The 25,039-nt window shown below is 40.3% G+C and overlaps 1 protein-coding gene and 1 pseudogene across 1 annotated transcript in view; one reads left to right on the top strand and one right to left on the bottom strand.

Annotated features, from left to right (window-relative positions):
* LOC142424728 (UAP56-interacting factor-like) overlaps positions 1–16,530 on the bottom strand; it is a 53,155-nt pseudogene extending 36,625 nt beyond the window's left edge.
* The window catches only part of KCNH7 (potassium voltage-gated channel subfamily H member 7), a 503,315-nt gene that overhangs the window by 219,948 nt on the left and 258,328 nt on the right, over positions 1–25,039 (top strand). The window lies entirely within an intron of this gene.

A 25,039-nucleotide genomic window follows, 5' to 3' on the forward strand; every position in this document is an offset into this window, starting at 1 on the left:
GTAGGCCGGTATCGTGCAGTATGTACTCCATTCAACTATATTTACCCATGAATTTTAACTCATTTTTATAGACCCTGAATTAGAGGCATGAGGAAAAAATGTCTTCTAACTTTCCTGTCTGCCAAGCATGGTGTTGATTCAACACAAATTGTGATCAAGCATGTCTCTGGTGAGCGGGCCCCACGGACAGTCTCTGATCCTGCTTTTAGTCTCTTCAGGGTGACTCTAAGAGGAAAAAGTCCAATGAAAATGGTGGCTTCTGAGGAGACCTGCTCAGCCAGTTTAATTCAAGGTAGAGCGTTGAGCTCAAAAGGTTATGCCACTGGTTTCTGGGACCCTCAGGGGGGAAACTTCATAGATTTTCTTGGCAGACAATCGCAGGAGTTTATTAGGAAAAAAATGTTTTAAGAAAGTTGAAACTACATTAGTGAGAAAAAGGCCAGGATATTTGCACAGAGGTTTCATTAATTTTTTTAAAATTTCACAACAATGTATCTTCTCATTCTTGGACTGTAGCAAGGCTGCCCCATGAGAAAGTGAAACTTCACTTCCTCCTCCCATAGCCCCGATGGGGACCACCCCCCCAAAACCCCGTGGTTTCCAAATGTGACATTTCAAATGAACATGACTTGAGTCCCTCAAGATAAAAAACTGCTGTTTGGACTTGGTGTAAATCAAAGAGCACAAATCCTTCGGGAAAGGACACGTGAGGTAGAAACACTGTCTTCAGAAGAGTCTAGACCTGGGAGGATGTGGTGAGAAACCATAACTTCACATTTTAACATGTGGTTTAATAAAATGTTTCTATGATCTTATGGAAACTCTTCACTTACCCTTGTATGCATTATCTCAGTATTTATTATTTATAAAGGTCACATGCAAATTAAACTTCCCTTTATGTCCATTTTATTTCAATACATGCATAAGAAAACAGTTCATTAGGAATGTGCATATTACCTTGGTTTCAGTGTGCACTGGTTTTATGTAATTCACAGATTTAACTGTGTCATTGAAAAATTAGTGTTTCTTTAGTCAGACACACTAAATAGAAATAACACCCATCTCTGTATTTTATTCTTTCTCTCACCATTGTATCTTCCTTGTTATATGAATCTAGTACAGATGAGGAAGTCGGCATCCAATCACAGACCATGACCCTACTGCAGCTCCTTGAATCGGAAAGGCTTGAATCAATGTAGTATCTGGCACACCGTTTATAAAACCATGGAGAAATCAAACTCCAGTCCTGAACATCTCTGGCAAAATGTGAGAGGACATATCAAACTATTATCAGCACAGCTCAGTAAATTATAATTAGTTCAGATATCATGAGTGAATTTATTACATCACATTTATATAGATCACCATTTATAAGATATGCTAGTCATCTTTTCCTAGAAGTAAAAAGATTTTGTATCTTATATTACAACAAATATCAGGCCACTTCTTTACAATTTTGTTTTCTCTCATAGTATTACATATTCCTCTTTTCTACAAAATATCAATACTTTCCATTTAAAAATCACATTATGATTATTAGTAGTATATAGATTATTTTATAAGGCTTGAACATAGGATATAAAGGCTATAAATTGAGTGTTTATGTTAAGCATTAATCCAAGTATGTCAAGTGTTCTGTTTGTACTTTGTGACACTAGATGTTTATTATTTAAATTAGCAAATGGCCTATGTTTGCTGACATTCATGCTCAGTAAATTTGCTCATAATGAGAATTTTGTATTTGAGAGTGCAATTGACTCCTCTTCTAAATAATTAGCAGAATCTCATTGAGCACTGACTTATAAAATCATAATTAAGATAACTAAAATTGTTGAGCATCCATAATTAACATCATGTGCACTTAAATTATGACATTTAAACAAAATATAGCTAGGCAATCTGTTAAGTTTGGTAGTATCACACTCAAATAAATTCCACTTGATCAGCAATATATATGAAGGGGTACCCAAAAAACCCAGAAGTTTTTTCAAAGCTCGGTATTTAATTTTTTTTACACAAAAAACCTTTTCACCTTTATGGTACTCTCTCTTACAGTTAATACAATTTTCTAAATGCATAACAGATTACTCTCCTAGGTGACTAAACAACCAAGTCGTGTGCATATTTTCACATTCGTTTCCCCCATTACCCAAGTCTTCCTTTTAATCAGATGATAACACCTGTATTGGCACCTTCTACTATTAAAATGATAAGTGGAGAAAATACTGTACTTATAAAGGATTTTATACTATTGATATCAACAATCAACACCCATCAAAGAAATCAAATGGCATTCTGTGTTGGACAAGTGTGCTGCAAAAGACTTCTTTAAAGTGTTACAGAGCACAGGTGACGCTGTGAAGACTCCGGTGTGCCTGGCCCAGGGGCGTTGCTCTTCTCCCTCTCCGCACATGCAGGTGAAGCTGGACGAGGGATGAAGAAGAGCCACAGAGGTGTGTGGACTTGGACGACGGAGTAGGTGAAGAATAGTGACAGGCAGCGAAAAACAGGAAGAACTTTCCTGAGATGGGTTGGCAAGGTGGCTGCCATGACAGGATTGAACCAAACAATTGTACGGATAGAGTCGGTCTGAGTCCGAACCAGCCCGATGGTACCTATTGACAATAACAACACAAACTCCTCACTGTCTGTGGTTAAAAGTTTAGTGGGGGGCACAAAAGCATTTTCAAAGTTTTTGTTATTGGGCATGATTGACAGATTCCGTTTGGAATAGGAACTAGAGCTGTGGAAAGACACCTTTAGCTTTCCTAGGATAGCCACTGTGTCCTGGTACAAATGACTGCTTATGAAATACAGTATACAGAGCTAGATCATTCGTGGATTTTTTACAAATTGCCTTATGCTTGATAATGTGAAGGCATTTTCGTCACAAAAACTATAAGTGACCACAATATGTATTCTATCCTTTGCATCCACCAATGATTCAGGAACTCCCCTGAAATGCATTTTTACTTGCTTTGCCCCTATCTTTGGACTCCTGTTTTTCTCTGAAGATTAGAATCACAGGATGAAAAGATGACAGGCTGTATCAGGAGGGCCTTTCATCCTAGAAATTAGAATTCTAAACAACAAAAGAACAAGAAAACACATCTTTGAAACAAAATGTATGAGAGGCAAAGCCAAGACTCCGGAATAATTCCATGCCAGAACATTTTATTGGTTTCCCAATCACGTGCCCTGATAGCTTTCGATTTCTCAGCCATATGTAATGAGGACTTTACTTTTATTTTTTAGGACATCTCCGGCCAGGTTTATGACTAGTGGTAACTGGGCTCATAAAGGCACACACATAAATATAAATGGGAGAATTTGCCACTGCATTATGGGAATCTAGGCATTCTGAGATGGCATTTTAAGCCTAGAAGAAAAATAGAAATAAATTTCTTCCCTTTCCTCTCTCAGTAAGTGAGGTAATTCAAACCAAGGGCCTCCTTTAGCATATAGATCTTTTCAACTAAAACTAAATATGTGGCCCATGTGGTTTTTATTGGCTTATTTTTAGAAGAAGATTGCCATGCTTTTTTCCCGCAAGATGACATAGTCTGGAAACTGCTGATACCTGTCCACCATGAGATACCCGGCTGGTATTTGAAATACTGAATATGTAGCTCCCAGCATCAAAGCAACATGAAGATCCCACTTGCCCATGGCAGTGCATGGCTCCTAACCCATCACCACACTCTCCCTTCCTTTCTTCCTCCCGTGCACGTCAGAGGGAGCTTTAAACTCTGCCAGCCCTGCCCAAGCCTCCACCACCCTCTCGGGTGACTGCCTTGCCTGTCCTTTCTCTTACCGAGAAAGCTGCATTTTCAGGTGTGGTCACTGTGTGCAGGGCAACCCGGCTGAGTGAGCCACGGGCCTAGGTGGTGGATCCTCCTTTGAGCCTAGCACCAGCTGAGTGAATGCAGTCTAAGTCAAGCCTGGTGAGCCTTGCTGCCCTGGATGGGGGTCAGAACCCCCCTTTCCTGCCTGCAGATGCAGGGCCTGGAGAACTGGAGAGAGACAGAGCAGATCTAGAGGCTTACAAGATATTTCCCAGAAGTCCCATTCTCCCATCACGATTTTTGGACTCTATTATAACTTTAAGGTACCACAGACATATATGTGGTCAGGCATTGCACCAATGGGCATTAGGCGATGCATAGCTGCTTCTGAACACACAGAGAAAGACTCATTTGAAGGAGGTGGTGCACACAGCTGTGGAGGTTGGCAAATACCAAATCTGTGGGTGAGACATCAGCCTAAAGGTTTCCCCTAACACACTTTGCAGCAGGTGCTGACGAACCCCAAATCTGTAGGGCAGGTGACTGGCTCCTTGCTCTGGTCCCAAGAACTGGAGGTCCGAGTACGAGAGTGCGTTGTCGTGTCCAGATCCCTTGAACTTAGGCAGGCGGAAGCAGGCCCCGGGTCAGAAAATGGGGAGTGCTAGCCAAGTTGACAGGCAATGATCCCCCATTAAGCCCCAAGGAACTGCTCCTTCCTGAGCATGCCATCTTGAATGGATGACTGATGTGTTCCCTTCTCTTCCCTCACTGGCTTACCCCATTGGAGCCAAAGGACCATCGTGTGAGGCATGGCCCAGTTATGACACTCCCGCCCACTGTATTGTGTGGGAGTACAGAGTCAATTACGTTTTCATCAGCACAGGAAAGTTAGTATGAGTGGCTGAGACAAGAGCATTTTCTATTTCATGACTGGCAGTTCATTTTTTAGGAGTTTAATAAGTCTTTTTGTAGTTACTACTGGTCAGTGGGAGAATGAGTCGAGCAGAATGGTCTCATCTTGCAGAGAGAGAGCAGCAAACTCCATAGGAAGACAACAATTAGACTGGATAGGCTTTAGAAAGAGAAGGGGTCAGAGGAGACCACACCTCAGCAGGCATTTCATCTCATATACATACACATACATATAAAAAGGGAGAGAGGAGTTTTGCATATTGAGCAACCTCCTTTAAATATTATTTTTCAGGATAAATTTTTAGCCATTTACTAATGCTTCCATGAGAGCTGAGGTAGATACCACTTCAGAGACAGAAACAGGAGTAATAGTTCCTGGGAATTCTGGAGGAGGTGCTGGGAAGGGGAATAGGGAGCAGTTAGCATCGATGGCTGTAGAACCCCAATTGATGGGACCGAACAACAGAATGGTATGTGAATGGATATATTGGATTGTGTCAGATATGCCCCCCAAAAGATATTATAGGTAAAAACTACTACTACTTAATCTTTTGGGAGATAGATAGATAGATAGATAGATAGATGATAGGTAGATAATTGATAGATACATTGCACAGACTACTGTTGTCCCTCATTATGTAGAGGAGATTGGGTCCAGACATCTCTCTGCACCCCAGCCCCTCCGTCCCCAGATACCCAAAATCTTTGGAAGAACAATACCTTACAAAAAATGATGCAGCATGTCCATCCTCGTGTATATTTTAAACCACCTCAAGAGCGCTTCTGAGAAGCCCTGGTGGTGTTACTTACTGGGCTTCTTACTTCAAGGTCAGTGTTTAAATGACAGCCACTCACAGGAGAAAGATGGGGCTTTGCACTCCTGTAAGAGTTACCATCTCAGAAACCCACAGCGGCAGTTTTACTCTGTCCTGTAGGGTCACTATCAATTGAAATCGACCAAATGGCCGTGAGTTTGGTTCTTTTTTAGAGTGCATTTAATATAATGTAAATGCCATCTAACTAGCACTTTAAGCTCCTTCTTAGCCTTTAGGAAATTTCTTTCGCCACGTAATTTATGTTTTTCCTCTGGTGGGTCCCACTGTGTGGGTTGAATCCGAAGACATGGAATGTGTGGACATGGAAGTCTGGCAGTGGGACCTGAGGGCAGCCCCACAGTTAATAATGGCATAAGATGACTTGTCAACACAAATGTGCTAAGCATGAATTATGTTTAAAGTACAGCCTTCTTACCCTGATTGGGAGCACAAACTGAAACATGTCCATTATGTTTCACGGTGTTACAGGGGAAAATATAAAGTCTCCTCAGTCCAGAAGGTTGTCTGTTTGTCCTGCCCCTTTCCTAAGTTATAAGTGGACTGTCTGACACTAGGGTCATCCCTTAGCTGCCTGCCTTGCCTTTTGTGACTCTAAGGTCTGCTTGAATATGATCCTTAACCTGGATATCAAGGCAAATGCCTCATGTCATTTTTACAAATAAAGGGTAATTATACACAATAGCAAATTACATTGACAAACTATAGGCTTCGGAGAAGAGTACTTTAATTAATGTGACATATCACTCAGGCCTCAGAAATTGATTTGAAAATGTCAACAAAGTCTTTAGCTATCAGCCAATATTTAAGAGAACAGAGACTCATTAGGCCAAGGATACATTTAAGCTTATTCATTCAAAAGATACCTTTTGGGGAAAGGGTATAATTGCCTTCTACTTTTGTTTCCAGGTTGTGCTGTCACACAGGCAATCATTAATAGATCAACTGTCACCTAGCATTGATTTTGGAGGGTTTCCTAGAGAGAGGAATGACGGAGAGGGAGTTGGGTTTTAAGAGGAATGGATATCCTGGGCCAAAGGGCTAATACTGCTTGTCATTCTATCTTTGAGAGATTTATACAAGATTTCATTCATTCTCCGCAAAGAACTTTTCCATAGTCTCCTCTGCTGGTCAGGATAGCCCACAGGATTGGACATTCTGATTTTTCTGACCTTGTGTTCATCCCCGTAGCAGAATCTTTTAAGGCCTGTTGGTTGTTCAGACATAGCTTGGTAAAATGCAAGACAGCATATTTATTAAGGTAGACACTATTTTATTAATTAGTAAGGTAATACTATATGATGTTCGACAAAATTGCTCAGCTTAGGTCTTTATACACAGTTACTGATGAAAAGAAGTGAAGGAATAGTAGTGCATTCAGCAAAAGCTACCCAAGATTATAATAAGCTTTAAGGCAGAAGATTTGTTTGTGGTTTGTTTTCATCTCTGTATCCCTAAAAGAGCCTGGGAATAATGGTCTACCCATTCCAGAATGTTAACAAATGTTTGTTAAAACAATTAATCAGAGCATGCATGAATCAATATGTTAATGAGCCATAGCAACACAGCATGGTTCAATGTCTCCTATCTAGCTACTCTCCTCTTTTATGTTTCTATTAATAAATTTACATGATTGGATGATGTAAAACTAGTGACAGTGTTCCACAGTCCACAGTTCTCTGCAGCTCCTCTAGGACACAGAAGAGAATCAGAGATACACAATGTGCTACTTCAGTGAGTTTAGTGGAAGACACAATTGACCCATTAATCCATTATTACCTACAATCATTTCCCACTTTTTAAAAATCTCAAACAAAACTGAAAATGAATTTTGAAATCAAATATAAAATTGTATGATATTAGAGTTTGAAAACTTGAGCTTATGGATCTTGGCAAAACAGAATTTTATGAAATATTACATGCAAATAATGCTTGTGAGCTCTTTTTTAAAAACATTTTATTAGGGGCTCATACAACTCTTATCACAATCCACACATATACATACATCAGTTGTATAAAGCACATCTGTACATTCTTTGCCCTAATCATTTTCAACGCATTTGCTCTCCACTTAAGCCCTTTGCATCAGGTCCACTTTTTTCCCCTCCCTCCCTGCTCTCCCTCCCTCATGAGCCCTTGATAATTTATAAATTATTATTTTGTAATATCTCGCCCTATCCGGCATCTCCCTTCACCCCATTTTCTGTTGTCCGTCCCCCAGGGAGGAAGTCACATATAGATCCTTGTAATCAGTTTCCCCTTTCCACCCCACTCACCCTCTACTCTCCCAGTATCACCCCTCACAACCCTGGTCCTGAAGGTTTCATCCGCCCTGGATTCCCTGTGCCTCCAGCTCCCATATGCACCAGTGTACAACCTCTGCCCTATCCAGTCCTGCAAGGTAGAATTCGGATCATGGTAGTTGGGGAGAGAAAGCTTCCAGGATCTGGGGGAAAGCTGTGTTCTTCATCGGTACTACATCACACCCTGACTGATCCGTCTCCTCTCCTAAACCCCTCTGTGAGGGGATCTCCAGTGGCCGACAAATGGGCTTTGGGTCTCCACTCTGCACTTCCCCCTTCATTCACTGTGGTAAGATTTTTATTTTTTGATGATTTCTTATACCTGATCGCTTCGGCACCTCGTGATCACACAGGCTGGTGTGCCTCTTGAGCTTTTAAAAAGCAGTAGTGGTTGTTTTGCATACCCGCCAAAGAAACTTCAGTTTCAGTATGAATGTGTGTGTATATTTGTAAGTGGACTTCAGAATGCAGATTTCTAAATAAGGAGTGTAGTTAATGGTATTGAAGGATTTGTACTGTGAAATTCATGATCAGGGTTTGGGAGGACAATTTACGTTTATCATCCCTAGACACACAATCTCTTAGCTATGGAGCTAATAATCAAATTCACTAACATATTAACATATCCACTAATATATTGAATACACCTGGAGGCACCTCAGAAGACAGGCCTGGTGATCTGCTACAGAAAGGTCTCAGCCTGGTTAGCCCTAAGCAGCAGTTCGGCTTAGCATGTGTGATGTCCACAGAAGTTGGAACTGATTCAAAGACAGCTCATCATAGCAATAAGCATGCTGTTACCTACAACAGCAGGGCATTTCCTTGTACAAATTAAAGAGGCTTCAGGATTATCATAAAGCAAATAGAGAAAGGGTGTGGATAAAACTTTTCTAGCTATGATTTGTGACTTTATAATCAATGGACTCAGACATAGGAACAATTGTGCACATGGCACAGGACCATGCAGAGAGTAGTTATGGGTTGGAACCAACTAGATGACACCTGCCAACAAGATTGCTCTGTAGCATTGACTTAAAGATCTGCTCAAGCCCTATTCTTCTTTCCCTGCATGATATAATAGCATTTAAGATCTACAACACTTTACTAAAGGTCAGGCATTCAACTGAAATTATGTTTTGATTTTGATTTGTAATGATCAGAATTCAAAGAAGCAAAAACCTTATTGCTTTGTTCTGTAATTTGTAGAACTAAAGAGAAGCAAGAAATTTGAAAATTTTATTCTATGTAGCATAGCATTTTAATGCCATAGAAATATTTTCACTGTATTTGATCTTGGATTTTGTAGTTCTTTTTAGAGGTTGTGTTTACATTTCAGATTCCATTCTCAGATTTGTTTGCTATACTAATAATCCGTCTGATGCATTAGCAATGTTACAGTGATATTGGTTGCCCAGCGATGTTCTGCAAATGGATGGCGCTCATCTTCCTTGAAGTGCCCATTGAAGCACTCAAAAACCCACCGTCCAGCTCGGCTTCCAGGTGTGACTGTGGTTTGCCCAGTACCACAGTTCCTCAACATCTCACTGAGTTGGGATCTTGGTAGAAACTCCTTGACTGTGCTTTTATACAGTTTATTTATTTATTTGTTATTAACAAATAGTTTTATTGGAGGCTCTTATCACAATCCATGCATTCCTCCAGTGTGTCGAGCACATTTGCACATATGCCGCCATCATCATTTTCAAAGCATTCGCTTCCCACTTGAGCCCCTGATATCAGTTCCTCATATTCCTTCTCCCTTTCCCACCCGCCCTCCCTCATGAACCCGTGATAAGTTATAGGTGATTATTTTCATATGGTTTTATACACCAACTGATAACCTTTGCAGGATATCCTTCTCTGCTATACTTTTTTCTCACCCCATCTTCTGTCCCCTCTGTTAACTCACATAAGTCCAGAGCTTCCAAATTTCAAACTTAAAATGTCCAGGACTCTGGCATCAACTCAGTGGCAGTGGAGTTGATCTTTATGGTTTATGGCGTGACTTAATACAGGTAGAGCCTGTGAGATGAACGAACAAAGCTGGAGAACGCAGCAAGCGGGGCCTTGAGGCCGAATGGCTGACGGAGATGGCATTCATGGGCTTCTCTCTGCACTTTGATACAAAAAACCAAAGAGAGCTATATGGGGAGAGGTCATAGAGGACTTTTCTAAGTGGAAATACATTTTCTTAGGGATATTAATTTTACAAATACTTTCTATCATTTTATAGTTTCCACATGTTGAGGAGAAACCCCAGGGCCCAGCTAGACTTCTATGACATTTCCAGAGTTTTTTTTTGTTTTCTATGCTGTTTCCTAGGAGCCTGGTGGCATAGTCCTTACAGGTTGGAACGCTAACTGCAAGATCAGTGCTTCAAAACCACCAGCCACTCCATGGGAGAAAATGGGGCTTTCTTGTCTTGAGGAGAGTTAGAGGATTGGAAACGCACAGGGCAGTTCTAGCCTGTAGTAGTACGTCTCTATGAATTGGCATCAACTCAGTGGCAGTGAGAAGTTGGATTCTATATCCCTTCAATTTTCATCTTGCTAGCAGCCCTTAGTTTCAGACGGCCCATGAAAAGCTGGTGAAATAGGACTGAAAGGGGATTGAAACATCATTCAGTCTGACCTGGCACGGTAGTTTCACTGCTGCTCACTGGAAGGTTGCTGGTTCCGAAACTGACTGGGTTCCCATGAAAAGAAGCACAGCAGTTTGCTTCTGTAAAGAGTCACAGCCTTGGACGCCCTTTGAGGACCCTGATGGATCACCACAAGTTGGAATCAACTTGATGCCTATGGATTTGCAGTTGAGGAAGCCAAGACCCAGGGAAGTTAGAAGCGATACCAAAGTCACAGATCTAGTAGAGACACACAGGGCAATGGTTCATGTTTTCTAAAGTCGGGGTTGCTTTTCTCCTCCACCACAGAGGATTCATTACGTGGATTTAAGTGTGTGTGTGTGTGTGTTTGGTTCTGTTTTAATTGAAAAGATTTGGTCCTCCCAAGTCTTAATTCCTCTCTGAACTCTCAATGTCCCGATGAGAAGAGAGCTACTTCATACACTCCATGCAAACAAAGGTCAGCAAAGGTCTCGGCAAAGACCAGCATACAAGAAACGTAGAGTGAATTTAATATACATGCATTAGATGGGCTTGATTTCACTTTCACCCTGTGGGTCATAGATTGAATTTTAAAACTAGAGAACAGACAGATTGGCGGGGGGTGGGGAGGCGGGGGAGAAATCCATAGTGTTGGTCCATCCCTGTGATAGCCGTGTGCAACCTTTGACAACTTAAAAAAAAAAAAACTCACTCCCATCCTGGTAATCCTTCACGTTAGAAGGTGGTTTAGCAAACCAATTTTAGAAACTCCTATCAGCAATTTTTGGTTCTCTCCAAATAATTTTAATTTAGTGTGAAATTTTAAAAATTATTTCTTTAATTACTTGAAAACTATTTACTAAGCAATTCAGGAGATACAATGTGCTTTTTTGTGCTGGACTATGGAAGTATGGGCCATTTGTATGTCGCTGCATGGCCATTCAGAATTATAATTGCATTCATAAACATTCTCACAGAGATAGGGCTTTTTGCCCATCATAATCTTTTAAAAAGAACAAAAAATACAGTGAAACAATGGGAGGGTTTCATAACCTCATTGCTTTATTAGCTTAACAATAAATAAAATGGCTCTAAATCCTGCTGCACTGAGATAGTGCTGCATAAATGATAAGTAATTATAATTAAAAGTAACAATAGATGAATAATACTTTCTATGGACATGGGTGGTAATATGATTCTTAAGGTAAGATTATGGCTTTGCACTGCAACCTAGCATTTGAGCACCTTAATAAATTTTTTATGCCCCCAGAGGCTCTGATAAAAAAGATACCATCCCCCTGACCACTGAGGCAAATCCTAGCTAGTTGGAAGTTGTTAATTGAATCCTTTGAGTGATATATTTTTAATGTCTTTTCCTCTGTGTAAACAGTTGGCAGATTACAGCAGTTGCCTGTGTCTACACAATTAACATGTTTGAAGACAGCGCTTGAAGTGCTGAATAAGAAGAGGAAAAGTTTAGAGTCATGAAGCTTGGTTCACAGTGTGGGACACAAAGCAAATGTCTATGCTTATTACAAGTTACAAGTAAATTCTCTGCTGGTGACGGCTTGCCTGCGTGCTGGGGCTTGGAAAGAAATACCTGTTTTGTGTAAACGTGGGACTGAAGGAAAGGAGGCTGAAATGACCCACAGCCACGGGTGATGCATTTATACTAGCCGGAGAGGTGAAATCTGGTAATAATATCCTACAATTGGAAGGTCTGCAAACAGTGAAAACTAAAGTTCTTTAAGTATGTTGGAGAATGGCAGGTCTGAACAATGACTGCTGACATTGTAAGCCAATCGCCATAATATTAAACTCTCCATTGGAAATATTTTTTAATGAATATATCCTTTTTTATTTTATCGTGAATTAGTCCAAGCATGCAGGGCTGTGAAGAATATAAGGGACGCATTGGAAACTGCTACTTCTTTGAAAGAATGTAACAACACAAAAACAGTTTAAGGACCCTCCCCATTTGTATTGTTTTCTCTTCCCGCCACTCCGAGGTGGACACTGCAGAATCCGGCGTTTCCATTTCGGGAATGCTGACGCCAGGGCGACAACCGTGAGCGCCAGCGGAGCGTGGATCAGGCTGTGCCGGCGCGGGCGGTGCTGCCCCTGGGCCAGAACAACCATGCTGCTTTTGCAACTTGAAAACGAATGGGTGTATTCCCCACAAACTATCATATCCTTTTCGCTAGTTTCTCTTTTCTGAAATCATACTATATGTTATGGAATCTTCTTCACCTTGCATTTTTGCATTCACTAATCTGTATTTTTAGATATATTTATTTTGATACAAATATTCTCGTTCACTCATTTTCCTCACTGAATACTGTTATATTTTAATATCCTTCCATTTTTTAGTTTCTTGGTCTTTTTTCCCTCTCTCTCATTCTTTGGTGTTATTTATTATTTTTAATTTATCCTTTTGTCGTAAGAGTAGTGCTACTCCATGTGTCGTTCATGAACGGATGCAAGTAAGTGAATGATGCGCTATTGCCGTTTGGTGAGGTAACTACCACCATGCAGAGTCAGCATTTGAAACTGCTTAGCAAGTGGACATAATTGGACTACCCATTCGTGTGATCTTATGTTTATACCATTGTCGGCACTGTTCAGATCTGCCCTTCTCCGACACACTAGAAGTGGTTGGCGTTCTGAAGAGGAGTAGACATCTTTTTAAATGCTATTAGTCCAAGAGAGTGTGTGAACTAATACTTTAGTGTATGTCTGCCTTGGAACAAATTATTCTGCTAAGCAAGATGATAAGCTCAACTTAATTTTTAAGAGCCTGCCCATTCTTCTTCAAAAAAGTATGGAAGATGTTTAGTCTGTTCTTTATTTGCATTGTGCTTTTCTTATGCTTGGTTATTTCATTTTCTTTGGGGGGAGGGTGCTCCCCTTTTTAATTTTTTCTTTTCATCGTCACCATACTGTGGAACGTAGGGCTTGCCTAAGTGGTGCAAAGAGCCGATGCTCTGGAACTGCCAACCCAAAGGTTGAAGGTGCTCTGAGTTTACAGATGACTTCTTGGGAGAAAACGCCAGGTGGTCCACTTCTCGAACTTAGCATCATTAGCCTTGTGGAGCACATTCTACTCCGGCACTTTGGGGCTGGGGCAGGGGGCAGGTCACTTGAGAACCAGAAAAAGAAAGTTTAAATTCAATAGCATTTTTCCTTCCCTGAGGATTTGTTGATGGCTAATCCCTAGTGCTGTTTTGACTAAGATGCTCTCCCTCCCTTTTCTTGAATAACGTCTGTGTGACAGTTATTTCCTCGTTACATATTAAAGGAATTATTCTACTTCCTTCTGGTTTCTATCAATGCTATTGAGATGTGTACTCCCTCTAAGTAACATTCTTTTGAGAAAAATTGCCATTCTCTCAGTCTGCTTTAGAAATCTTTTGGTAGATTGTCTTTTTACCACTTCACTGTGACATGTTATGTCTTGCTCTGAATTCCTTTTTTTATTTACTTGACTGAAATGTACTGGTCTCCTTAGAGTTGGTGGTTCTTGCATTTTAATGCTGAAAAAATTATCTATGGTGATTGCTTCTAATAGCTTTCACTATATCCAATCATGTTTTAAATGGCAGTATCCCAATTAGAACCACATTAAAGCTTCTCATTTAGCCGTTCAGTACCAAAAACTCTCTGGCATATTTTTCATCCGTGAGTCTGTGTTAAATGCTGGGCAATGCAGTCAGTACAGATTACTTGTTTCTTTTTTTTTTACTTTTAAAAATCATTTTTTGGGGCTCTTACAGATTACTTGTTTCTTAGTTGTCCCATTGACTCATCTGCTGTGTAAAATGCCCATGAACTCTCAAACTTTAATTATCCTTTCTCATTTCTAGAGAATATTTTAAATTCTGGTCTTTGAAAAATATATTGCCCTTTGCTATGTTTCAAATCTATCTTATGCAAAGCATTTTAATTATTTTCATTGGTGTAATGTGTTCAATAAGAAAATAATTTAGTATTCTGTGGATCTCATTTTAGTTGAGCATTTTGCAGATTCCCCTTGTGTTTTGGTTTGTACGTGTGGCCTTTGATGCCTAGCAAGGCTGTATCTGTGGAAATCCTCAAATGTCCTTCTGCTTTTGGCCAAATATTGTGGAAGGATATCAATGCGGACCACGCACGTGGCTACCAAATCAATTCTGACTCATGGAACTCTGTAGGACAGAGTAGAACGGGCCCAGGGGGTCTGAAATGCCATTGGCATTAAAGAAACAAACGGCTGCATCCTTCTCCCACTGAGTGGCTGTTGGAACATTGCTTTATTTTCTTCCCAAAATCTTCTCTTTCACCAGGGTCTCATCTTCATGGGTCCTGATAGTGTTTGGTTCTGTCAATCATAAGCCTGAGTAACTCACAGTCCCCTGTGAGTTAGTAAGATCCCCAGGGTTGCCAGTGTGTCTTTATCAACATTTGCACAGGATTTTAGCATTCTCTTTGTGTTTTTCATTTCTGATTATTTTCTCTTTTCTTGGAACTTCAGTTCCAAGAGCGACAAATGGGTAGTTCCTGTCTTTCATGCAGCCTTCTAGGTGCTTTGTATTCGTGGGGTTCTTTAACACACCTGCTGTGCCATCTGGGGAAACTGAAGTACGGCTCTATGGTTTCAGTGACTCACAACTTGTGCGTTTAATTCCACATGTCTATTGTCAGACCCCACCTTTCTACAATGCCTTTCTCCATCTGTTTAAAATCTTACGACTCAGCTCAATTTCTGCCTCCTTTGTAAAGTGTTCTTGGATTATCTCACCCCAAAATGGACCGCAAGACAATAAGGTAAGAGCCAGACTTCAGTTCAACAGTGGTGTGACACCCTCAGATTTCTGCTCCTGTCGCTGTCTCTGGGAAGGACATGAGTGCTCCGCACAAATCCTATACTTATTGTGAACAAAAGCTGCAGGCTTCTCTCGCAGGATGTGTCCATGCGCAAAGAAAACACAAGCCCTTTTCTCCCATTACAACTGCTTCCTTCTCACGGACTGTGCAGCCATTGCTGAGTGACGATGGGACATTCACCTCATGCCTCACACGTTCGATTTTTGTTTCAGATCTGCTCATTTCTTTAGTCTCATTCATTAATATTCACTCTATCTCGGAAATCATGTTCTAACATCTCATTTTCTGAGCGCACTATAACCTTCTCAGTTCCTCCCTAAAACGGCATCTGGGTATCGGAGAATAGAGTGTTTCTTACTCAATTTTACAGCAGAGAGCAGGAGTCAGTGTCTGGAGCTGTGACATTATGTGGCTGCTCATGTCACTGGCAATATCTTTTGTTCGCCATGATCTGCTCCCCTTGCTTTAACTCTTAGACGCCATGTCAGAGCCAATGCAGTTCCACACCCTGTCTGTCTGGACTCTATAGATGCCGCTAAGCCTCTGTGGCAATTCCTATTTGTCTCTCTGTCTACTAGTTCTCCTTAGACCAACACAACAGGTCGATGGCACAGGGCAATCAATGGCTTTCATGTGGACCATTCTAACCAGGACAGCGGGGTTGGCCATGTTCTTGCAACTCCCACAGAATGACTCTTTGGACCACCATCTTGCAAGGGAGTGCTTTCGTTTCTATGCAAATAGTGGTGTGAAAATCCACCTCATCGATCAAAAGATGGAGCACCTTCTGGTCCAGCTAGGGGACGGCTTGGTTTTGCCATCCTGCTTGGCTGATTTAAGGGGCAATCCCACAGAGATTCTGAAGAATGTATGACCACAAAGGAATCTGAAGAAGATCATGACCTTTAGACCTGGGGTTCCTGTGCTGAGAACCTCCTAGATCCTGAAAAGTGATAAATCAAACTGAGAGTGGGAACGAAGGGCTTTGGTGGAGTTGCTGACCATATGGAGAAGGCAGAGTGCCTTCAGGGAGGAGGCTTACCAGAGGTGCTGCCTGCTTCTGAGTGAGCCTGGAAGAGCCAAAAGAGTTGTAACACTTACCAGACTAGAGCAGACACCTGAGTTCGCCTTATGCAGGTGTCCACCTCGCTCTCTTGGCAGCATGACGGGAACAGGTAGTTTTCAGGGACAGAGGCAGCGGTGACATACAGGAAACATGTGACACGAACCATGGTCCACCAGCCCAGTAAATAAGAATGGGCATGGTAAATTTGAGAAAAGCAAATGGTTCCCCTATGAGAATCTGTTGTTATTATTTGTTGTTGTTGTTGTTATAAATAATGGCTTTCACTTTGCCAGCACTGTTTGTCTCCTCTCTGCAGTTTGATGACCGATTAATGTAGCATCTATGAAATGATTCGTGTCAAAGGGTCATTCCTGTGAGTCTTTGAGCTAGCTGCCAGTTTGAAGCACGGCCTGGCTGCATGTCTAATGCAGATAGGGGAAATAAAATAAAATTTTTAGAAAAGCATACAGCAAGTATCAAATTTAGACTGCTGTCTCTTAAAGTAACACCCATGCCTAAGGTAACTGAACAAAGCTTGCAAAATGGAACCTCGGGCCTTCCTCTGCTTGACTTCTCTGTTTGAATGTTTACTTTATAATGTATGCTACGCTCTTAATTGGTAAGGGACAATGTGGTTTCCTCTCAGAGGTCTCTAGAGGGATCAGTATCTGAAATCCCTCTTTGCCTCGTTTATTTAACATACCTTCCCATTTCTGGGCTGAGAGCTGGAGCATGACATTCAGGAGACAGATTTACTTTTGCTCATGTTACTTACCTACTGCCTTTTCATTTCCCTTCTGCCGATGGTGGTGAAACCACGGATTTGCTGCCAAATGATAGGGGGATAAAGTGTGAAAAGAAATAAATAAAGCAACCTAAAACAGTGAAACTAAATGCCCACTTCCTTTGTTACCAATGCAACAGTGAGAATAAAACTGCCGAGAAGAAAGAACATTAGCTACGTACAAGGCACTGAGTGCTCAAAGGCAGAATTCTGAGTCTTCCATGCAGGAGGCCCCAGTTCAAGTCCAGCCAACACATCTCCCATTTGCCACCATTCATCTGTCTATGAGAGCTGCACATTGGTCTGATGTCGAACAGGTTTCAGAACAGCTTTCAAACTAAGAAAGGTCTGGGGGTTCACTTTCAAAATTCAGCTGCTGAAAATGCTAGCAATCACAAGAATCCTCTTGGCAAGTGCTCAAGGTGATGGCGCAGCACTGTATCCCGTTGTGCGTGGGGTCTCCATGAGTCCGGAGCAGCCCAATGGTCAGCAACTAACAGCAAGAATAGAGCATGACACCTACACAAATATTACACATATTTCCCAGGCAATCAGATGGTGCTATTCTCCAGCTCCCAGAGAGTCTCAGGTCAGTATTATAATACAAATTCCAAGAAGGTTTGTTTTTTTTAAATTAAGTATGAGTATTGCATGGAAAGGTTAATCCAATTTCTATTGACCGTTTCTCCAAATATTGTATGCGGTGCAATGGTTGCTACTTCCAAGTTCATCCGGTGCTCAGTTTAACCCGTCTTTGCTATATAAAAGTCTGATGAGAGAGGCGAGGCATACCTTGAGTGTAATATTCCTTAAGCTCTCCATTCTTCTAAAGACCATTTAGAATCTGAACTGTGCTAAGGATAGCCTTCTTTGAACACAACAAATTACATTTGGATTCAGGCACCTTTGAGCCATAGCCGTTTCACAGTTTTATCCCACACCCAAATTTGCCCCAGAGTTTTATAGCCCCTTTTGCCCCCATTTATAGTCCCATCCACAAGTTTGAATCCGCCTTCCAAGTTGCCATCAGTGACTGGCTTTTGGAAGTTGCTAACCTACTCCCTAACTTTCCCTGCCGCTCTCCTCGACTTTCTACCAAATCTCCATTGAAAGGGGAAAAGAGCAGTAAAAAGTTTGCCTTAACTTCACTTATGCAGTCTTAGCACTTTTCCCCTTAACTAACTCATCTTGCCTCTGGGACAAAATACCTAAAATACATTCACAGTGAAATCCAAAAGAAATATCAATGAAGAGGTTGGGCTAAGTGATCGCTAAGGGCCCTTCTGGGGATGAATTCTGTGACTTCATATGAAGACAGAAATATAAAGGGGAAAAAATCCAATCCAGACTTTCAAACAGAATAATTCAATACTTATTGACAATTTGTTATATCTAAAGCAATAAATAGTAGCAGGCTAAAAATTAGTAAATAAACTGGACATTTCCTAGACTCTACAATGCTGCAGTCTCCTTACATATAAAAAAACCCGACATGCAAGAAAAGTTAAATATTTGAGAAATCCATTCATTTATTCATTAATGATGGAGGTCCGTCTTGTGGAAGAAAGAGATGATGAAGCAAACAATTAAGAGTCCATAAAGGGACAAGTAGAGAACATTTAAGAGAGTGCCCAGCTGCCTCACAGAGAGAAGGCAAGAGGTCTTCTTGGGAGTGCCGCTTCAGCTGAGACTTGCAGGTGTGTGTGCGTATGGAGTAGAGGCGTAGTTGGATTGGATCAGAGAAGACAGTGAGTGCGCAAAGGAAAATGGCACTTGTCGAGGTCCAGAAGTCCGAGGAAGGGCAGCTCCTTTCCTGGAAACCAAGAGCCGTCCAATCTGGCTTGAAAACAACCTTAAATGATCTTCTTGTTGTTGCGGCCCGCGAGTCCATCCCAACTTGCTGCAATTCTACCTGCTTAGAACCGAACCACCCTCCTTTGGACTAGTTCTCAACTGCTCCGCCATTTCTGTCACAAGTACGATTCTTCTCGTTTGAACACCACGATGAAAGGCAGAGTAAGAATGGTTGGATGCTTTGGGAGAGTCCAGAAGAGTCCATTTGAATAAAGTCAGGCTAGGAATAGAGGTTTGCTGCTCCCCAAAGATTTACACGCTCAGAAATCCATAGGGGCAGTCAGTTCTACTGTCCCAGAAAGTCACTGTGAGTCCAAATGGGCTCGATAGCAGTGGGTCTGGTTTGGTGATTATTGACCGGAAAGAAGAATCCTGATAGGTGCACCAAGAAATTTCCACTTCCCTCTAGGAGGCAAGGATATCAGATAAGGAGAAGGAAATTATTTCTGGGTGCAAAGCTACGGTCCAAGTTACGCACAGCTGAAATGAATCAGCGGTGCCTTGGTTTCTTCCCAGGGTTCCCAGCATCCTGTGTCCAATGTCTGACGTTCAATTCTGTTGAAACCAAACGTTATTTGAAGCTGAGTACCTGATTATGCTGGGCTCTCGGTTTTTCTTCGGCTACTCATGCCGTCAATTTATCACTAGAATACTTACCTGCTAGAGTGCAAAGCAATTTCCTATCCCCACGGTCATTCATTTCAGTAGCTCATGGGTAGTGGCTACACAGGACAAAGTCTTAATCATGGGTTTCTATAAGAATTTCAGTCAAGAAAACCCTATGGGGAAATTCTTTTCTGTCACAAGGATTGTTCTGAATAAGAATTGATTAGATGGCCCCAACAACAATATGCATATATGTCAACATATGGACTCCAAATATCATATTCAAATTATGGCTCCTGTTCAAGGCTTTCAGCCCAATACAAACACAAGTACTATATTTGACACCTAACAGAACAGACTTAATCTAAGAAAAATAGGTATAGAATATCTATTGGCTTTAGAAAAAAAGGAGTAAATCAGAATTGTAAATTGAGAAATGCCACAGAGCATTGGAATCCATAGTTGTACAATTCTATAAGTATATCTATATGTGTGTATATACACACACACATATACATATAGACATATATACATATACCGAAATTCAGTCAGTTGGAATATATATATACTGACCGAATTTCTTATATTTGAAGATCGGTGTTCCTTTTTTTGTATACTGTAGTATTTTAAAATCTTACATTTTGATTCAAAAGTATATAAATGTAAAAAAGCTAATATGCATTAAATAAATAATTATCTAAGCTATAAGGAGTTTAGAATTTATAACCAACTTAAATAAGGTTTAATTAAGGTACTAAAATATAATTTATTAATTAAATTAATTCATATGATTTATGTTGTGATATTATTTATTAATTTCTACTTGGTTCAAATTGTGAATTCAGTAATAAATCACAACTTTTCTCTTTTTCACATACATATTTGTGTGTGTGTTTATTTGAATACCTTATAGTGGGAATTGGATAAAGGTTTATGGAGCAGACCAGTTTTCCATTCAACACATTTTGTTTCATCTTATTGATTGCAATCTGCACGGTGAAACATTACTTATCCTTTCTCCTTCCTATGTTTTCTGTTTCCATTCCCTCTTCTTTCCTCACCTTTTTGAACTTCTTGCGTAAATGCTGCCCTTTTGATTTCAAATTGTGGATTATTCTCAGGTGTGTGCATCTCACTAGTGTGATAGCTCCCTTTATAGACCTGCCTGTTTGGGGCTGGAAATTAAGCCATGGGAGTCAGTGCATCACCACTGCGGAAGAGTGACTAAGGCCCAAAGTCACTAGGCTTTTATGACCAGCTAGGCTGACATTTTGGGGTTAATTCTGTATTTTGTTGTATATTCTCAGCACTCTGTGTAGGGCCTTCTAATGTGATCTCTTTGAGAAAAGTTGCTAGTGGTAGCTAGGTACCGCCTGGGCCTTCTGGCCTCAGGGTTGTGAAGACTGGTGTGTGTTTCTTCAGTCCTTTAAACTACTTGTTTCCGGGTGTCTTCGGTGCTCATTGCTTGCTCTTCCTCCAGACGAGAAAAGCCAGGAATTGCACCTTAGATGACCGCTCACTGAGACCAAGCCGCTACTCACCAAATCAGGATGTAAAACACTATCTTTGTGGCTTAAACAAGACAATGTTCCACACATTTTTAAAACGCTTTTCTAGTTATAAAATGAATATATGTTCACTGCAAAGTGAAGAGATTTAAAAAGCACATTAGTAATCACATATGCATTTACTACATCATGGCAATGATCATAGCCCACAGCTCAGGATTCCATCAAGCAACCGATATGTCTATATGGGGAACAATAACATGTGGGAAGAATATATAATCACTATTAGTAGTTTGATCCATTTATTTCTAGCCTCCTTATGAGTCTGTGTATATATTTTAATTGGGATTATTCTATATATGAGAGTATTATATAACTTTCCTGTTTACCTCCATTAGTACATAAATAAATGCAAATCTAGCATGGACATAACATTTCAAACTGTGACTGCACCATAACTTTTATCCATTTTTATTGATGTATGTTTAGGCTTTTTTTAACCATATTTTCTATTACTTATAGTACTGCAGGGAGAATCTTTGCTTTAGGATTTTATTTAAATTTTTGATTATTAAAAAAAAGATTCCTAGAAGGAAAATTACTAAATAAAAATCTAAAAACTTAAAATTATTTTGAAAGATATCTTCTCATAAAGGATAAAATAACTCTGCTCAAATATTCAAGACTTAAATTCTCAATAATACATATAATAATCTCGTTGTCATAACTGGGAGAAAATGGTTATCTTATTAAATGCTACATTAATATGATTAATAATGAGCTAGAAGATTTTTATGTTTCTAAGCTGCTTGTACTTCTCGTACTAACTATTCATGTACTCCATTAAAGTTTAGTCTTTTTCTGATCAATAGAACTTAGTGTTTAAAAAGTACACCAGTAAGTTTTTTAATGAAATTTATGTTGAGAGTTGTCAATGCCAGTTTGTAACTAGATGAATACTTAAAAAATTAATCAAATTTTAATTTACCGTCAGTTAACTCCAGGAGGATTTATAACTCCAGGAGGATTTACCACTTTAAAATCCAATCCTGAGTTGTTTGTTTTGTTTTTTAATTTGGCTTTACTTTCGTATTCTGATATCAGCCATCTCACTGAAATCCTGTGCAACGACAGTTCTCTTTACATACTATAGGCCCTTTCTCTTCACTCACATATCCCATGATGTGTGACAAAACACATTACTCAGTAGCCTCCCAAAGGATTAGTAAGATTCATAGATCAGATCATTAAATTGTACGAATAGAATTTCAACCAAGTGAATGGGAATTTTTAAAAAAGAAAGGTAGATAATTCCACTGTGTAGTCAGCCATGGATCTTAAACTCTGTCCTAAACAAAATGACAATTTTTCCAACACAAATAAAATAGGAAACATACTATATCTAGAATTTATTAAGAAGGCAGATAGCATGCTAACAAAAAGTTTATGAGTTTTGGGAAAATGGAATAAACTTTAAACAATTATCATGGTTTGTCCAATCTTTGAATAAAAACTCTCTCTCTCTCTCTCTCTCTATATATATATATATATATATATATATTACATATATATATATATATACATATATATACATGCTGTATTTCCCTGGTGGTAGTTGTAGAAGTTGTCTCGTTGACTCAGTCAAGAATCTACTTCAATAGCAAGGATAACCAATTCTCTGACTCGATTGCAGGCATAGCATAAACTTTCAAGGGGGAAAGATCAACATTGAAAACTAAAACTTAAAGCAACAGAATGTCTTTTTATATTTAGAAGGTTTTCCATCAGAGAAATGATAGTTGTGGAATTTGCATTAAATCAAAATTGTAGTGCTCACTTCTATCACCTGTAAGGCAGCTAGTAATCTAAAGAAAAGAAAAATCTTTCAGAAGAATATAGGTTTTTCTGTTTTCCTGCTGATTTGAAAAGAGAACCAGGCATCTGTATTCTTTGCCCCGAATATTCATCGTTGTAACTTTCTAGGCGTCTGTGCCTGGCTTGTCACGGAACCCTTACAGGACTGGTAGCTGCTAAAGAAGTGCCCTCCTCAGATTCAACGAGTCTTGGAGTTACTTACCTTCTCATAGCTACAGAGCATGCTCAAATGAAAAGCGAACCCAATCTGCCTCTAGAAAGGGGAACTCTAACCTATCCTATAATCTGTGACAGTCATTAATGTAGCTTCCTGTTCATACCGAGCCCCCACACGCTCTGATCATAATTTAGGGCGGGGGAAAGCCTGTGCCGAACTTCAGCCACCCAAGGATGTCGGGAGATTGGCATGTTTGCCCACTTTCCATCTCTCCCCAAAATGCTTCTCAGAGAGATTTGCTCATTCCAATTCTCATTGCAGTTTCATGTAAGATTAGATACTTTTCTGTTATCTTGTGGGAACAAAAGAGTTGGTCATGAATAAATGATTGTAGTTTATAAAAATATTGATAGCAGGAATTGAGGCTACGTTAGGGTGAGTGCATAGAAATAATTCCTGGTAAAATGATGCTGTTTCCCTCCATGCATCACCATTGCTGACTACAAAGAGAGACACATGAGAACTATATTTGTAGCCCAGCAAAGATACTTGCTTCTGACACACTATACCTGAGACTCCGCTCTTTTGAATATCAAAAAAAGTTTAGTAAGGTTTCCTTTCTTCTTATGTATTTTTCTTGTTTCTCAAGTAAAGATGATGGGCATTTGTTTTGTTTTTCCAAAGGCAAGGAAAATCTCAAGGCCACACGTGAAGAAAGGAGCTGGTATGCGCTAGGTCTGAGAGTTTTAAGAATAAGGTCAAAAGGTCAAAAAGATTTGAGGTGAGGTGAAATCACAGCGTGAGGTTAGATGTACCCATAATTTTCTCTAAGGCAATGTTCATCCTTAAAGTTTCCTTAAATTAAGGACTTTCGACAATCCATATTGAACCAAATACTAGATTTACGAGAATGCTCATAGCTACTCCTTACAGTTTGTTTTCTTTATATATAGTGATATATATATATACCATAGCTGTGCATGAGAAACATACATTTCATTGGAAAACTTGTTGAAATGAGAATATGAGTTTGTAATCATTGTGTCTTGGCAGGGACCACCCTCCTCTCTCTTCACAATAAGGGAAGAGAGTCACACTCAACATTGGCTCCATCTGTGAGGGCAGGTCAGGCATGCATCTACCCTCCAACCGCTTTATCACTTCTGACAAATCCAGTCTCTCTTTGAAATGGCCAAACAGAAGTGATGGAGCCGGCTCATGATTATTGTGGTGATGAGGAGATTTAATAGGAAACAATTCAGAATCAAGATGCGCAGGATACTGTTCTTTCAATTAGGAGCATCCGTACATGGCTCTCTCTGGCCGTGTCTCTGGCCTATTAGCCCCTCAGCCCCTTGGCCTCTGCCTGCTTGGGCAACGTTATAAACCTCTCTTAGTGCTGCTGATAAATGTCTGAAAACCTACACTATTTCATCATAAGTCTCAGCTTGGAGGCCCTCGGCTTGGAGGTCCTCATCTCTAGCTCTGTCTGGCTGCGCACCTCACTTCTTCACTAAAGGCCTGGAGGCCTTCCACTGCACAAGCAAGTCTCCTATCTGAAGGGACTCAGCTTTCCTTGCACAGTGGCTCAAGAAGCCCACCTCTCTGTCTTGTGTGCTTGGCTCTGCTACTGTGCTTCTTCCATTCACGTAACGTCAGAACTTTGTCTTTCTGATCAAGAGAGTTCAATCCACAAGGACCTCAGAGTCCAGAGGACACATTCCACTTCTGGCTCGTCTTCCTTGACATCAGTGAGACCCCTTACTCCTACTGCGGAGATGCCTAATTTTTAAACCAGTTGGATGGGAAAATAACCGAACCCCTTATTCAATTGCCAAATATCTTATTTTCATGATCCCATCCAGTTGTTGGATGGGAGGTACAAGTATTA

This window comes from Tenrec ecaudatus, chromosome 13, assembly GCF_050624435.1.
Source record: "Tenrec ecaudatus isolate mTenEca1 chromosome 13, mTenEca1.hap1, whole genome shotgun sequence".
NCBI lineage: Eukaryota > Metazoa > Chordata > Mammalia > Afrosoricida > Tenrecidae > Tenrec > Tenrec ecaudatus.